Source organism: Fulmarus glacialis, unplaced genomic scaffold (genome assembly GCF_000690835.1).
Source record: "Fulmarus glacialis isolate BGI_N327 unplaced genomic scaffold, ASM69083v1 scaffold38265, whole genome shotgun sequence".
NCBI lineage: Eukaryota > Metazoa > Chordata > Aves > Procellariiformes > Procellariidae > Fulmarus > Fulmarus glacialis.
Genome location: NW_009214313.1, coordinates 33491 through 46194, shown reverse-complemented (window position 1 = coordinate 46194; position 12704 = coordinate 33491). Strand labels below are relative to the sequence as shown.

General features: G+C 41.1%; 1 pseudogene; it reads right to left on the bottom strand.

Annotated features, from left to right (window-relative positions):
* Positions 1-1754: 1754 nt before the first annotated feature.
* LOC104077326 lies at positions 1755-10764 on the bottom strand (annotated as a pseudogene).
* Positions 10765-12704: the final 1940 nt, after the last annotated feature.

Sequence of the window (12704 nt, the reverse complement as noted above, 5' to 3'; positions counted from 1 at the left end):
ACATATATATATACACACACATCGCTCTACAAGGATATGCTAAGTCTTGAAAGTGAATGGGAAGAACTGCTATAATCAAAATACTTGAATACTATGAGACGATTTAGAGTAATAGATCTGACTGTTCTAGAACAGTAGAAGTACAGTGCAGGCATTGCAGATGGTTTTAACAAAAACTACATGTGTGTTTATATCAGCTGTGTATACAGCAGTTACTGGTTTATAGGAAATGCTGTAGTCACTGAACAGAATCCTTTTGAGTAATTTCCTGCAAATAGCCTTTTGTTGCTCTTTCCAAATCCTTGGGGGGTTTTATAAAGTCTTTTTTTGTTTTTCTTTTTTTCTTAGGCCTCAAAATTTGAATTTAAATACTACTTGGAAACTTCTTATGAAAGAAGCTCTCCATTATACCATACTGGATAAGGGGAATTAAGTTTAATTTTTGGTACAGTTTTAGCTTTACAGTATTAATTTTGTTTCAGATTGAAAATAATGTTAGTGAGTCTTTCTGCTGTCCGTTTGTTACAGCAGCTTTTTTGATATCCCAGTGACTTTTAAAAAACAACCAAAACCAGTGCAGCTATAACCTGCTTTCCAGTAGGGTTTTGAGTATGCTTACTGTACAACTGTCTAGCTTTAGTATTTCATTTCTGGTATAAAAGCCTGTGGGTTGCTAATGGGAAAAGACTCATCTTGAAGAACACCACTTGTTACTTGTCTTGGTTTAGTGAAAAGGATGTGTTTAAGTCTCTCAAGTGTTTAATTTATATTCTCTTCTTCTCTCAAAATTGTTTTAGAAGTTGGAAAACTAAGATGACTTTTTTCCCTAGTCCTGTCTCCCTTACCACCCATTTATTAAAACTCTGCTTTCTTACCTCCATTGGTGTTTTCTTTAAATTTTAAAGCTTTTTGTGTGTGGATTAAAACCAGCAATGTCGAGGTCACACATAGGAAGGAACCATTTGAGACCAGACACAAAGGCCAACAGTGAATGTTTATTGGTGGCTGATGTCAGCGATCACAATTCAAGACAGCCTACTTATATTACTAAGGACAAAGATAGACTCATGGATAGTTTGTGGTTTTGTTTGTGGGTTTTTTCCCTTCTATCTCTCACTCATCTGTGTGTCTACAGGACCTACAGGTCTTCAGAAGAAACAGCTGCATAGCTACCATTCGTCAAGTCTATGTCTGACATTTAGATGCTGCCTCTGCTGCAGTCTTAAAGATGTCCGCATTCTTTTACTTCTGATTTTTCGGAATTTGCACTTATTGGACATTCATTGTTAACATGTTAATTCCTAAATCTTGAGGCTTTCAAGATGCATACAAGCAAGGTGCTTAATTTGGATGCATGCAAGATCTGTGGCCGTTTCTGGGAACTTCATTACATACTATCATGTTTTCCTCATTAATAAGCCTCTTGTGAGTTTAAATACCTGGTCTCAAAGAATGAAAACACTGCTCCTTCACCTGGTAATCGCTTACTTCTACTTGTATCGTAATTCTGAAAAGCAGTAGGTGGCTGGACGATATGTTTGCACATGCCTTGCTAAGTAGGCTTGATTTTTGTGAAGCAACAACACAAGCATTTAAAAACTGTACAGTTGGAGTTTTTGAACCTTGTGCATTATTACACAATCACTGCCTACCGGGTGAAATATAATCCTATGTTGGTGCTTACAGCTGTAATAGAAAAGCTCCATTATGAATGAAATTGATAGGGATAGGCTTTTTAAAATTGCTTATCAAAACTAAATCTGTCCCCACTCTTTGTTCCTCAGGTCATTCCGTCTGATTTTCCCAGCGATTGTCTTTGGCAGCTGCTAGACAAATTCAATCTGATTCAAGAGAGGAAAAAAGTCATATGAGCAGATTTCATTTAGAAATTTTTTTTCAGAACAGCATAGGTCTCCATCCTACTTAATTTAAATAATCACTGGGGAAAATGACTGGGGAAATAACTCCAATTTGGTTTTAGATTTGTGTTGTATCTATTATTTTCCAAAATCTTATTTAAAATATTTGTCATTTGTACTTGCACAATACATATTTGGGCTTTTTTTGTTTGTTACTGAGTTTGAACTGAGTCTAATCTTTCTGTTTCTAGTCTCTCCACGGTTAAAATAGGTGGTTTGGTTTTTGGGTTTTTTTAATACACTCAGGTTCACTTGCCTTTCTGGGGTACTTGTATGGAGCAGTGACTTTTCTTGACATGATCTTGCAATCACAGGCCAGTGTATTTGGATCTTGTGACTTAAAGGAAGAAGACAAGACCACAAAAGCTTTTACCACCTGGAAAGAGAAAAAAAAAAAAAATACAGCATTAATTAAACTACAGCAATGTAACAAATGAGGCAATTAATTGAGAATAAGAATAATAAGAATATTGCCTGCGGTACAGGCTTGCTGTATCACACCTGTGCTGCAGAGCAAAATTTGTGTAAGCAAATTTAAAATTAGGATGTTTCTACCTTACATTAAAGGTCCTAAGTAATGCATGATAAAAGTTTCAAACTTTGCTTCCAAATTTGTAAGAGTTCTGTGACAGACTGTTCTAAAGTTCTTAGATGCTGGGGCCTTTTCTGTAAACATATGTTGTTGAAGTAAAGAATATAATTCTCCAGGCAGTGGGTCAAAGTGTACATCAATTCTTACCAGAGTCACCTTTATATTCAGTGTCATGTTCTTTAGGAAATGAAGGATTATATTTTCATTTAAAAAAAAAAAAAAGGAATACAGGATACACAAACTACTGCTCCCCTCACTTTGGGTATAGCGATGGAAAAGTTTGTTTAGCTGTATTAAGAGTCTTACGAATTCAGTGGAAGTTGAGTGTAAGCTCTATCACACAAGGCACTTTATGAATAGGAGCATGACCACTAATTACCTCTCCTCTGATGGGATCTGGGCTGCTGACAACAGCTGACTCAACGACAGCTGGGTGCTGTATCAGGGCACTTTCTATTTCAAATGGTCCAATACGATACCTAAGAGAGAGAAATTAAATGCCTAGTAGGTGAAAGGTATATGGTTATTGTTTAGACATTTCTTGGCATTTTAAGTGAAATCTACAAACCCAGAGGAGATGATGACATCATCAGATCTCCCCATAAAACATATGTATCCATCCTCATCCATGCTCCCTCTGTCTCCAGTGATAGAGAAGTTCCCACGGACTGTGGAAGCAGTTTTCACTGGATCATCCTGTTGAACAAGCAACAATTAAATATTCTAAATACTGAGCAGTCTTAAGCTGAGTTTTGCCTCTTTGGACACGACCCATAGTATCTTTCACTGCTTGTTTTCTGTTTCAAGAATGTAAGAGCTTGTGCTTGCTTTTTCCAGAGGGGAAAACTGATCACAAGGGCAGCTATAGAACTGAAGATCACACTGTAGGTCTGCAGAAGAATGGGGGAGAGAATGGAAGTTTTGTAAGTCAGAACACTGTCAAGTCAAGAAGAGCCACAGCTCTTTGGTGTTGCACCTGCCCCTGTTGGTATAAATACATACCAAGCCACAGGCCTGAACTGGCTCTCCGGAAACTCACTTTTGGCTTACCAGGTATCGAGTGAAAAAGGTAAATGGCCGCTTGGCATCCATTTTGATAGCAATGTCTCCTTCTTTCCCAGGAGGCAGAACACTGCCATTTTCATCTATAATCTGTAATAGGGAAGGCAAATGGGTGATTATAACTTCTCATTTTAAGAGAGCCATGTTCTAAAACTAACCAGCAGCGAACAGCTCAACCAAAAAAGTCAGCCAGCCCTGAATACAACTGTATGGTACTGAAACTTGTACAGTATGTTGTATTCTCCCGTGTTTTACTTCCTGTGAAATCAATAGCAAAAAGAAAAGGGGACCACCATACCTGAACATCGTAGGGGGGAGCTGCCTTCCCCAAGGAACCTGGCTTAATTTTCATTCCTTTCATATTTGCACATATCATTCCCTGTTGGAAAAGACAACCAACCAGCCCAGGTATTTTTCACTGTCATTCCTGAGGCTATTCCTGTTCTTGTACTATGCCCACTGTTGAGCTAGCGTAAGATCTAAATCTTCCATCTGTGCGAGCCAAAACATTAGTGAACTTGAATGAGAGTCTTGGACAAAAAGTTGAAGATATTTTACAGCTTAAGTAGTCTTAGAAGCAGTATCATAACCAAGCCGTAATTCTAAGCAAAAAAATAAACCCCCTTGTAGGCAATTGCCATGTATTTTAATGCCATCTTTCTTTTTAGTCAAATATATAATGGCCAAGTTCCATATTTACCAAGAGGAATAAGATATCTAAGTCCCCTAAGTAATAGCTGAGTTGTAACCCTTTACAAAAAAGCTGAACATACAATTTTGGTTTGGCCGTAGCCTTCATAGATAGTCAGTCCTGTTTGGCTTTTCCACTGTGCCATCACTTCTGGGTTGAGTGGTTCCCCTCCGGTCAAAGAGTGCTTCAGTGTCTTGAATGCATATCTTCATAGACAGAGGATATTGCTGAGTGTCAGAGAACAGAAAGGGACAAATTCTGCTCTCCCTGACATCCGTATGTCCAACCCCATGACTTCAGGACACACCAGACTCTCTTTAGAGTTAGGGTTAGGGTTGAGAGAAAGCCTAGAGCTCCAGTTGGAGTGGGGCTGGAAAGGGGCTGCCAAAGCAGTGAGCTGCAAAGATGCACAGGACTGATGGCAGTGCAGACACATGTGTGCCTTCAAGGGCTGAATGCTGGCCTCTGTATTTACTGTCTGTAACGCCCCAGGGCAAAAGTCACTCTGGGTTGGAGGTGCCTGAGGGGTGGATTTTGTCACCTGTCTCTGCAGTGCTAAGGAAAGGGCTCTGCCTCCTCACAGCCCCTGCCTCCAACACAGAATTTCCACCACTCTGAGAGTTTAAGTGGCTATACGGGCCCGTAGAAATAATTGTTAAAGAGCCAGGCGATAGCTTGAACAGACATGGCACAGTCACTTGTAACCGATGCGCGGTACCTGGTGAGGTCATGCTGTACCAACATGCGGTAGGCAGTTGGGGCGCTGCACAGAGTCGTCACTGGATATCTGCACAAGGTCTGACAAATTAAAAAAAAGAAAAAAAGAGGGTTAAACAATATTGTTTTGGGAAAAAACTTGCCACTAACTATTCCTTTCTATTCTATATTATGGCACAAATTACAAGACCTGATTGAAACCTCACTTACATGGAAAGCAATGTAATCACCGTCAGTGTTCAGGAAAGATGTTACAGTGCCCCAAACATCAGCTGAAGAGGTAATACATTGACTGTGGTAAATCACTGGTGTACCTAATTTGTCCTGATGCTCACTTGAAGCACAAGGACCATCCCTTGGGATGAAACCCTGGCCCTGGAGGTGCAACGTAAGTTTTGCAGGGGACTTCAGTAAAGCCCACATCTCACCCTAGGACAAAGTCAGGCACCTCAAAATGGAGGCACCTAAAATTAGAGGTTTCTTTTGAATATTTTGCCTGTGTCAGTCTTTTATCTGGCCCCACACTTTCTGAAATGGACTGTCGCAAAGCTTTAGACATGCTGCAATTCCCTCAGCTGTCCTGACAAAGGGCCTGACGTGCAGAGCCAAGTCTCAGTGAGCTCTGGCTGAGTGGAGAGTAATGCTGTATTAAAAGGTTGTTTTGGACTGGCAAATTTATATATCCTCCTTTAGCTGGGACAGAACAGAATGTGTTTTCTGACACATCTTTATTTCTCACCCGTAACTCCAGCAGATGATTCACAGTCACTCAGGTAGAGCTAAGCCTTACTTTTTTTTTTTTTTTTTTAACCACACTTCTGCCTGCAATGAAAATTTGCTCACGGAGGGGGACAGGTAGCGATAAATAAAAGCAAGGGGAAGATCTCTTACTCACCAGCCTTCACTTCAGCCACACCATGGGTAAAGCAGCCTCTACTATCAAATGTCATTTTGTGCAAAGATGTGCACGTTACAAGCAGGTGTTTGCAAGGCCAAGAAATTTATACAAAGAAGAAAACCAAACTAGCAACTACCATTTTAGAAAGGAAATAAAACTGGATTAAAATCCCCCAATAACCCCCACATGTTAGGAATGTACACTTTGCCACGTAGGTGCTTTGAACCATTTGGGAACAGCACTCTTCCCTTTGTGTTAGATTAGAACTCAGATTGTCTTGAGAAGCTTGAAAATAATTTCTTTTAAGAGCAAGCCAATCTCACGGCTTCAGTGTTTTCCAGTACTGACTTGCCTTTCTTAAGGGTCACAGCAGCATAATTAAAATATTAATTTACATGTAATTCAGCTCATTTATCATTTCAATAGTGAAAAACAGTAGGGGAGAGGGTTAAATAACACCAGTAACTCCTACTGATCGGAAGCAGCTGGTAATATCCTGTGCCCAAAAGAGTCATGCTGCAAAATCCTTCCTGTATTATATTCCTATTGAAAGAAAAATCACCTTGTGGTTATGCCATCTTAAAACAGCTAATCCCATAAACCTAAGAGGCTTAGTTTTGTGGCCTGCCTGGAAAACAACATGAAATATGAGTAACTATTCATTGTGAGCATGGTGTTCTTACATTTAAGATTGCTCTTGGATCAAACTGTGGCATGGCACGTACAAAAACACACGTGTCCTGGAACCATGGACCAAAAACGCTCCCAATAGCTGCCTTTACCCAAGCAATGTCTGACATGTTCCACATGATGTCTGAGGGAGTCAAATTCATCCAGTATCTGTTGAAGACAAAGGTGGCCAATATAAGGGAGTCTGCAAGTGGCCATTAAAAAAATGTGAGGTGTTTGGATTTTTTTTTTGCTTAGAAAGGCATGGTAAATTTGATCTGAAACTCAAGAGCTCAAATACGTGCCTTTTGCCTAGCCACTACCCTGATGGCAAAGATAAAGAAAATCAAACAGTATCCTAACTCATTTATTTAAATATATTATTTAGCCTGGATTAACAGGCAAGTAGTTTCTAAAAGGAGCCCTATACCATATCGAACAAGATCCTTGCTTCCTGGGTACAATTCAGTTGAGGAGACCAAAAGAAATGACACGTACAGTATTGTGGGAGCCTCATCATCTATCATAATTTCATCACATACAAAAACTCTTCTGTTTGCTTCACATTTCAGAGCTGTAAAGGCATAATTACCTTCCACTGAGAAAAAACCCCAGACCAAAGCTTCCATAGGGATGTTCAACCATTTTGGGGGAGCCTGTGGCGCCACTGGTAAAATAGATGGCCGTTGGATCCTGGCTTTTTGTCGTCACGTCACGCAGTTATGGACAGCCGGGGCAGCCCTTAATAAAAATGAAAGGTTATATGAAACAGTGGCTGCTGTTACTCAGCACACTCAGCTTGGATCCTTTATGCCCACTACATACAGGATTGTTTGTATAGTGAGATGTGAGGGCTAACAAACTACTGAGATCCCCTCACTCTTGCACTGCTAGTTCTGTATTAAAGTGTTGCTGATCTCGCTCTTTAACTATTCTCCATGTCCACCTTCTCCCGAGTAAAAACGCCAACCGGCTGTCTTTTATTTGCCTCCCTTAACAAACACCGTAAGGCCCCACGTCTTGTGTTTGACCAAAGTGCCCTCCCAAAAGCATATCTTCCAGCCTTAGTGTGATTAGCAGAGGGAGGACCCACCATTTCTTTCGGCAGGTGGTCCCACCGGTTAGTTATCCTTGCCATGTTTGGGAATTGTGGGGAGGCTGAAACTCTTGGTCATTCGGCACATGGGAGGAAAATATTTCTCATCTCATACTAGGATGAGAAAGCAAAACCGCTTCTTTTTCTCTGCCAGGACTGATGTTCAGAAAGGTTTTGCTTGGCATGCAAACATTGCCCATGCCTGCAAGGCTGGGTGTGGGAAGCCTGTCTCCCCGGGGCCGGCCGTCTCCCTGTGCTGGCAGGCAGGCAGGCTGCCCGGGAGCCCTCGCCCCGCAGCCTCCTGGCCAGTTTAGCAGCCAGCTAAGGCAGCTGAGGACACGGGAAGTCTGGGCAATTAGCCCACTAGGTAGGCAGGCTGCCAATGATCTGGTGAGACAATGAGCCAGGCAGGAGAGCAGCCCAGCACTCTGGGAAGACTGGGAGCCTAACAGCTGAGCATCCCTGGAGCCAGACAGCCAGCACTTCGCAAGGCAGCCATCCGGGGAAACCAGACAGCCTGCCTGCCTGGCCACCAGTGACCGCCTCTGCAGGACTGGTGCAGTTGCAGACAATACTTAGGTTTTATCAAATCAGTTTTACCCTCTGCCATGGAACTGAGCCATGGAATATTAGCCCAGCATGAAAGAGGATTCATCAAATCGACTTGACAATGTTTTAGTAGCGCTAGGAGGTTTGAGAATGCAGCGTTACTGCTTCCTCCATCTTCCGGTTTAGTGACGCTGAAGTGGCGATTGTTCAAAGGAGCAGATGGAAATACAGTGAGACCGTACAGCGAGCTGCACAGGTAATGCTAGTTCAGACACCTGTGGTTGTGAGAACACATGGTACATCTTATAAAGCTCTTAAAGTGACTGAAGAGCTTGGATCCCACCTTGAAAGAATGGTTTTAGCTACATAGATGCTTTTAACAAAATATCAGCTGGTAAAATCACACCTAGGGCCTGGAGCAGATTGCAGCAGGATATTTGCTTCCGTTCCCCACCCTGCTTCTCCACCCCTTCTGCAGTCCCATGCACTGCAGTGAACAGCTGTCTGTTGGGTGCCATTCTAGTAGCTGCTTTTCAGTAGTGAGGCAGGTGGATTCCTAAACACATTAGGTTCATTTTGCAGTGTGCTTTTTTAGCCTTTCATAGTGAAAAGCTATGCACATTAGCCTTATTATCATCAAGTTTTAGGAATATAATTGGAATAATTTGTATAGAATATTTTTCTTTGAGCTTTAGAGGGTAAATAGGCCACAGCTGTCAATAAATGAGGCTTTCCTATCCATTTTTCCATATTATTTCATAGTCACACGTAACAAACTTAGACATCATAAGACTGTATTTATTGTTTAATTAACAATTTGGCTATTCCCAAATATTCCTTTTCTTCATAGAAAAGAGACTAAATTGCCTTCTCTCCCACCCCCTCAAAGGTATCTAGTTCATTAATGAGGCACAAGTGCACAGGTGTGTTTAAAAAACATGAGAAATTTTCCACTAGAGATAACTACGATGGAGCTAAGGTAGAAGGCACTTACTTGAGCAAATCACTGAAGTTCAGCCACTCGGCCCTGCTGCTTTCAGATACAATTAGCTTTGTTTTCAGAAACTGGCACTTGGATGCAACTGAGTCCACCGCAGGAGCAAGCACATCAGCTGTAATAATGCACTTAGCCTTGGAAGCCAGCAATCTGTAGCAAATATCTTGTGCTGTCAGTTGTGTTGTCCCTGGGATCATGATAACACCTGAAAGTGCAATTTTTCACTTTCAGTCCTGATCACTTCATAGTGATTTGTTGAATACCAGCACCACTCAATCCAGAAATGAGAAGAAGGTAAAACAAGTCCCACACACCTGAACTTGAATACGAATGTGCAGATCTGAAGACAAAATAGCTCCTGTTTCTACAAGATCCTTTGCTCTGGGCACAATGTAAGTAGAAAGTACAACTTTGGAGCAGTAAACACTGGCAGCTTTAACTTAAGTCTGTTGAAGTTAAATAAAATTGATTTAACACAACCAAATTGATTTAACACAATCAACACAAACCACAGAAAGTGAAAGAAAAATTATGAAGAAGGTAATTCCATCAGTCATAAGAGACTACCCCTGTCAGCCCCTTTGATTGTCAAATGTTCAAGCTACGAAGTCAAATAAGAAATATAATTGTTAAATGAATTGTTAACCAACTTTGGGCATAGAAGGTTACAATCTACAGACCATTAGGAATGATACAATTCACCTGTTCGCATACAAGCCACGTTCAGCAGCCACCACTCTGGGATTCGGGGTAGAATCACTAAAACTCGGTCTCCTCTTTGCAGACTGCATGGCCCAGAGAGCACGTTGGCCAATTTTTGGGACAGGAAGCCCAGCTCTTCAAAACTCCACTTAATTTAATCTCCTTTTCGATTTATCCACCACAGAGCTGGATTTGATGGTGTCTTTCGTTCCTAGACACAATGCAATGGTAAATAGCATGCTGGTTACTTCTGAGACTCCTGTAGTTCCTTGCATAGTTTTTGGGATGCTCCAGGCAGTGGAATCTGATAGTGTTACATATTCTAGAGCAGGGATATTAAGCATGTTTTGTTTAAAAGAGCCTTTTTCCAAGGCACGCATATGTTGGTGTGTGTATCTACCTGATTTGCAATGCTCATAAATTACTTAGAGGCTTTTACAAACCCAGCACTGCACACACTGCTGAATCAGAGTCACAGAGACAAAGCACCATGTCCCCTCTGATGCTAAAGCAAATTGCCTCTCCTTCTCTGCAATGTAAGATTATGTTAAAATAGAAATAGGGGAGGAAATTCTGGTCCCACTGAAGCCAGCGATGGTTTTAGACTTGACTTTGGGGATAAGGGCACAGTTTCACTAAAAATACTGAATCTACAGGGTGAGAAATGCTACCTTTTCTATTTGAGACCACTTGTCCAGCACATCACTTGCAAAATTAAAATACTCAGGCACTTCCTGTTCATGACGACTGATAGCTTCATAGTCTGAGAAATTCAAAGGTGCAAAACTCTTGCGATACTGGTGGAATAATCTGCAGAGTGTCTGGATGCTCCATGGGGACTGCAACACTTGAAATTCAAGTAAAATCTTCATGGCACAAAAGCAGATATATGGGGGCTTTTGGAGATGATAACCATCAGAACTATTTTTTAATTATTATTTCTCTCCTACAAGAGACAGAAAAATCAATAATGGTATTATGATGTGCACATTCCCAGATGAGCTGTTGGCTCCAAATGGAACAGATGTATACAGAGCAGCAAGTCCACCTCTTTGTGACATTTTATCCCACCTCTCCTTGTGGGTAAGCTAGAGCTCTGATAACCCTTTTAAGTCTCCTGCTTTTTCATCTGTCCACAGGTTTCTCAGAGAATTCCCCTTGGAGCTGACAATTCCTATTCTGTCCAACCAAAGTAGGGGCTTGAAACTGTGAACAGCTTGGTGTTTCAAAACCAAACCAAACCAAACCAAACCAAACCCAAACCAACAAAAAACAGAACTTGTCAGGACTCGTACCCCCTATTCCCATGTTTTAAGCACCACAGCAGTCTCACCCAGCCCTACAGCCCTACAAGGCTACTAAAGGCAAACACAGATTTGGTTGCAGGATGGATGCCATCTTCTGTTCCTGGATTTTGCCTCAGAATCCAGGATATAACCATCACACACAACTACTCAAAGACCAGGGTAGTCGCTAGCAAGCAGGGGTCAGGGGTCTGTGCATTTAGCCAATATGGAAGAGATGTGATAAACATCCTTACTGTTGCTTTTGTTGCTAAAGCAATAAACGTTAACCAGAATGTGTATGTTCCACATTGCGCCATTTGCTCTGCCTTCTTTTTGTCCAAAGAAAAGATTGTGTCCCCTCCTCCCTCTGGCATTTGCCTTGTATTAAGTGCATAGCAAAGTATCATGAATAATTCAGAGGTGGTTTTCCACATTCTATTATTGATTTGTTTACCGGACTAATGCTTTTGCCACATCTGCATTTGTCCTTAAATATACAGAGTTGCATTTGTTTTCACAAAATACCATTTGTAGTTGCGTATTACCCTGAAAACACTTTGCCAAAGAGTGATGTGAATTAGAGCCATATGTATGGGAACACGGTGCTCAGGATACATTCATCTTCAGAGACTAAAAGATACAGATGGAGGCTTTTTCTTTTTTCACACAGTCTGCTTAAAACATATTGCTTCTTATCTCTATCCTTAACAGGTCTTTAAAAAAAGCCTGATTCCAGAACTCACAGTTAATCAGTAAAACCTTTGTAGAATTGGCTGCTGTTTTTTTTTTTTCACTTAGATCTGAGCCAGCGATTGCAGACTCAGACCTAGAAGACGTTCTTGCAGAAAGAGGCTACTTCTTCAGTCTGCTTGATACAAAACAGAAAAGTATAACTGCTCTCTGATAGTCTACCTTCCTTCATGAAAGTGAGAATCATTCAAAGAAAGAGGAATCAAACACGGCGTTATAGATTTTTTTTTTTTTTTTTTTACATTTGCAGATGGCATCTTTCATTTTTGAGAAGACTAAGTATTTGAACAACTACTAAATAAAAACTAATTTCTCAGGGTGTGTAAATAGGTTGTGCTTACCTGGAGATGTTATTTGTGATCAGGTGAGACTTCTTTCAACTCCTCCTCATGTATCTTGCCTAGTACTGAATTGGCGAGTATTGCCTCCTCCTGGCTCACTCCAGTTCTCTGAGCGGTTGTAGCCCTTCCTTAGTATCACACATCACGTTCCGTGGTGGGGATTATTTCCCCCCGAGAGCAGAGACTTAATTTCTCCAATTACCTTTTGAAGAAAGGCACAATCACTGAAAAAGTTGAGAGAAGATGGAAATGACTGCATTTCTGGTTCACTGCCTTTGCAGAACGGATAATCCACCATACATTAATAGGTAACTCCATTCTATGGCACCAATGACTTTGGAAATGGCAACAGGGGGGCTTTATTTTCAGATTCAGGAGTTAAACATAGTATGGGAATTGGTATGATAGAGATACGATGATTTTCATAAGCCTGGT